Here is a 5,457-nt window from a genome sequence, read left to right on the forward strand (position 1 = left end):
GTTAGAATTGGAAATAGTAAATCTTCATTGGTAAGAAATAAGGTGGATCCTTAGATGATGAGAGAATGGGAGTAAGGGTGCTCCAATTGGATCCTATGTGTTAGTGGTAAGTGGAAAACGACAAGAAGAAGCAAAACAAGGCCCAAAGAAGACAATTGCTTTAATAAATTTGGACAATTCATATCTTTTGACCATACCAAATGATGCATGTATTATGTTGGCGAAGGCTAAGAACACTAATATTGTACTTATTTTGCGTATGATTTAAAGTCTGAAGGTTTTCATGATATTGGATACTTTCACATTATGGGTTTGTGGACATGGATTGCGTTCAGACCTCACCATGCTTGTATTACTTTCAAACAAAATAATGTGATGAAACGATTCTTTCATATGTTACAACCAGTGACGAAATCATTTTTATTGGAAAAGTTGATGCTTTGGCTAGATACTGAACGTTTACCATTAAACGCTTAGACGCCAAAGGCTTTTTCTAGAATTGCAACTAACTGGGGTATTGTTGTTTGCATGGAAGAGGATCATGATGAGAATATCACATGTGGTAGGGTGTACATCAAGACCAAGGATAAAGAATTGATTTCATATGTGTGCATGGTTGATGTTAATGGAGTTTCCTATTATGTTAGGTTAAAGAATCAGATGCTTGGAGTCCATATATACAAAGACAAGATGAAGACTCTTAGAAGAGTTCTTATAATAAAGATTTTTCATATAGACAAGATGTTGAGGAGGAAGAACCACATAACCTTGAAGTGTTGAAAAATAATTGGTTGTAAAACAGATAGATGAGATGGAAGAAGGGGAGATTGGCGAAAAATTTGTTGATGAAACATCGATGTCGAAATTACATTAAGAGAAGATTGAAGTGGATGAGAAAGTACAGATTGATTCCTCCGTGGATGAAATTCCAAGCCATACTAGAAGTAAATTAAAATGAGGATATGATGATGATGGGCCTGTAATTCAAAAATTTGACAAGGGGGTGATTTGGGTATGTCATGGATTGGGATTATAACAACTCCGCTAAACACTGTTCATGGCAACTAACATTTCTCTGGTAATCGGGGTACCACTCCTCCGACAATCAAGAATATTCTTGGCTGTCAAGGTGGTTTGAATTCAGAGACCATGGTCCATGCCAGTTAAGGTGGCTCGGTTCAAAATTCTCAAAAATATAAGAGTGGGTCAAGGCGCTCTAGTGCTACTCCATCGAAACCACTGGCTTTGACAAACCTATAGTTAGTGTTACAAAACTCGGCCTAGGCGGTCGATTAATAGGAATCGGGCAGGGGCCGAGGCGCCTAATTAGGAATCAGCGAAAAAACGCAGAGTTGGTCAAACTTGGTCAAAATCAGAAAAAAAAACTCGAAAATTTCGACTTTCTTTTAGAAAAAAATCTATAATTGTTATTGATATTCATCTATTTTGTTATAATTTTTAATAAACTTGTTATGTTTGGTATATATATAATTTTCCTATAATTTATCCAATCCGAGTACTCCCCGAGTCCTCCCCGCCTAGACCGAATACTCGCTAGGCGCTGGTTGGATGCCCTGGGAACGCCTATCGAGTTTTGAAACATTGCCGACAGTTAATGAACAGGAGATTGAAGAAGAGGTTGTTAAACCTTCTCGATCAACTACGTCTATAACTGTTTTTAAAGTTAAAATCTAAACTAGATCGTGGTATAATAAATTTAATTCTAGTGATATAGATAATAGTGAATACAACTCGTATTCTGAGATGGGAAGGATTTTGGGATATGAATTGTTATCTACGAGTAATAAAAAGGGTGTTAGAATTGGTTATCAATGAATATTTTATAGATGCATTCTTGTGGTATGGGAGTAGAAAAAAGAAGATTTGTTGGTCAGATGTGCAACATATTCGGTATTAGTAGTTTTGTTAGTCTTCAAGAAACGTATTTGGCCAGAGTGGATTTATTCAAAGTAAAAAGTTTATGGGGGTAATTATCAGTTTGAGTTTGCTACAACTTCTTCGCAAGGTAGGTTTAGTGGTTTACTTTCTATATGGACCTGTCGGTTTTAAAAGACTAAGGGTTATTAGCATGGACAATTTGTTGATTGTTCACGGCGAATGGATTTTTTTTTCTAAAATTCAATGTTTTATGATCAATGTGTATGTGCCTTAACAAGATTATAGTAAAAGGTTGCTTTGGAATATTATCTCTGATTTTAAGAATCAAAACCCGAGTTATTATGTTATATTTGGTGATTTTAACATGCTTAGAAATCTTTTAGAACAAATTGAAATGATTTTTAATCTGGTCCATGCTGCAAGTTTGCTACAAGTTTGTGGAGGAGTTATCAGTTTGAGTTTGCTACAAGTTCTTCGCAAGATAGGTTTGGTGGTTTACTTTCTATATGGACCCAATCGTTTTTAAAAGACTAAGAGTTATTAGCATGTAAAATTTGTTCATTGTTCATGGTGAAAGGATTTTTTTTTCTAAAATTCAATGTTTTATGTTCAATGTATATGCGCCTCAACAATATTATAATAAAAGGTTGATTTGGAATATTATCTCTGATTTTAAGAATCAAAACCTGAGTTATTATGTTATGTTTTGTGATTTTAACGTGCTCAGAAATCTTTTAGAACAAATTGAAATAATTGTTAATACCTTCCCTGCTGAAAAATTTAACTCTTTTATAGACGAAGCTCGTTTTTGGTGATATATTCATATCACTGTATGCTTTTGGTGATATATTCATATCACTGTATACTTTATCATTGTTTACTTCAGATGGTACTTTCATACCATTGTATGCTTTAGCAATGTGTATTCCAGATAGGTTAGATATGAGGTTTCCCTCAAGTTCTAATTCTAATAATACTTTTTCCATAGGATTATGTACCTGCATCTGAATCAGAATCAGTTGTATATGCATAAATATCTATATCTGAATTTATATCTGAATCTTCTATGGGTTCGTATCCAAGGTCGTATGCAATTTTTAATATATTTGTTTCTTTTTCTTTTTTAGTCTTTTTCGGGCATTCATAAGCTTTGTGTCCTTCTTCTTGACATATCCAACATTTACAATCTTTTTTATTCGATGGGCAATAATTTGTTTTGGATTGATATTTTTGTTTATATTGTTTTCTATTTCGGAAATATTTTCTTTCCCCTTGTTTATAATATTCTTTATATTTGGGTTTATAAGTTTGTTTTTTCCAAATTTTCTTTTTACTTTGTTGTTTTTCTTTACAACCATACTGATTTACTTTATTAGAAAGGATGTCACAATATAAATCTATTTTTGCATCTTGTGTTGTTTTTTGTTCTAAACATTTTTCTGCATCCATGCTTTTAATATACTTATTCGTGCTCCTAGAGTGTCTGCAATTTTATTTTGTTGTAATGCTTCTTGGAAATCTTTTATTACACTTTGGCTTACTGATGATGGTAGTTTTTGATAGAACATATCTAATGCTGCCTTTTTTCTAATGGGATCTAAATTATAATAATGTTCGGAATATTCGCATATAAATGGTTCTAGATAACACATATTACAAATTCGTAAATTAGTTAAATGCCATAATGATTCTAATTGAAAAGCTTCTTTTGATATTTTATCTTCAATTTGTTTTCCTCTGAATTCCTGAATAAGACGGCTTAATACATTTTTAAATGTTTCCATAGCATCAGTGGTGGCTATCATCATTGTTTCGGTCTCATCAAGAGATGAAAGAAAACGATATGCGTTACCTTGTGTTTTATGAATGATATAATTAAGAAAATGTTTTGGGTGTAAATTTCTTAATTCTTCGGTTAACTGAATTTGTACTCCCATTTTATTACTCCATTCTTGAATTTTTGCTTCAGGATTTTGGTCACAATCAATAAAAAGAATATCTGAATTTGTTGGAAATGTAAATAATTTAGGTATGTATTGAGGAGGTATTTTTTCCCATTTGTTTTGTTTATTTTTAACCATTCCTTGTCTATATAAAAAAATTTCTTCTAATGAAGGTGGTCCATAAATATATTGACTTTGATAATCATCTTCAACATATGATTGTTTTCGTTTTAATCCAAAATTGTTTTGTGAATCTCTATATGGATTTGAATAAGGGTTTTCATCATCTGAAGAAAAATCATATATTACTTCTGCATCATTATCATCTGAATTATTTTCTATTTCTATATTATTTTCTTGAGTTTCAGATGGAATTTCTAGTGCTGCAAATAATTTAGTTAGTGTTTCTACTTTTTCTTGTAAAGTTTCCATATATTGTGTGTATTAAAAATAAAATTTTTAGTTTCTTTTTTCTAGTGAAGTAGTTGTTTTTTCTATCATATTTAACAAATTAATTTTGTTATTTTATCTTCAAGGTTTTTTATTTGTTCTTGTTTCCAATTTATACTATTATTTATTATATGTATTGCTTCAATATTAGATATACAATTTATCATTGATATGTCAGAATCTATTTTTAAGTCTAAAAGAAATTTTTTAGATTGTTTCAATGTTTTACGAAAAAATTTTAATTCTTGTTTATTTGTATCTAGGCTTGAAAAACTCATGATTATAATTTTATAATAATAATGGTTTAGTTTCGTTTTGGATTTAAAGTTACGATTAAAATTTATTTAAAAATAGTAGTGGTAATTATAATAATGTTTAAAAGACATACGTTTTTAAAATACAAATAGTTTTGTTTTTAGACGACGTATTTGCTTATAACGGATTTTAATACTAGTTCTTATGAAATATCTAACATCATGAATATGGTTATTGTTTAAAATCGTACCTTGATTATTAGGTTTGTAAGAATCCTTGAGATTTTTCTTAGAATTATTTATAGATTCTTGGATTTGTTGTATTCTTAAAATAATATTTCTATTAGGAATACAATTCATCAAAATTTTGTTAGACATAAATATATATTTTAAGCATGAATTTGATTAATTTGATTATTAATAACGAGTATTATTTTAATAAAAATTTCAAATTTTGTAGAATTAATAGTTAAAACAACTCGAAATGATACTATCATGAAGAAATAAAAGTAATTTAACAATTGAAAATATCTTGAGACATGTTTATGGTATTAAATCTTCTTACGATAAATATTTTAATTGTTGATAACTTTTTTTTTAAATATGAATATTTAAAAACAATGGTTATTTATTATCATGTTTATGATGCTGCATATGCATATGTATATATTCTTATTAACGATAGATTGAATATGCAAACTAATAATAAGAATAATAAGAACGTTACTTAGCTCTGATACCAAATTGAAAAACATAACGAAATTAATAAAATTAAGACAGAATATACCTGAATGATGCGTCGGAATGGATTGACGATGAATTGATTATCTGGGTTTGATATGTTTATATGAATATATGGATATGTTTGGATAGGGTTCTGCTATTCAGAAATAGAAAATCTATTTCAACAG

Source organism: Lactuca virosa, chromosome 4 (genome assembly GCF_052849685.1).
Source record: "Lactuca virosa cultivar CGN04683 chromosome 4, Lactuca_virosa_CGN04683_v6, whole genome shotgun sequence".
Classification (NCBI taxonomy): domain Eukaryota; kingdom Viridiplantae; phylum Streptophyta; class Magnoliopsida; order Asterales; family Asteraceae; genus Lactuca; species Lactuca virosa.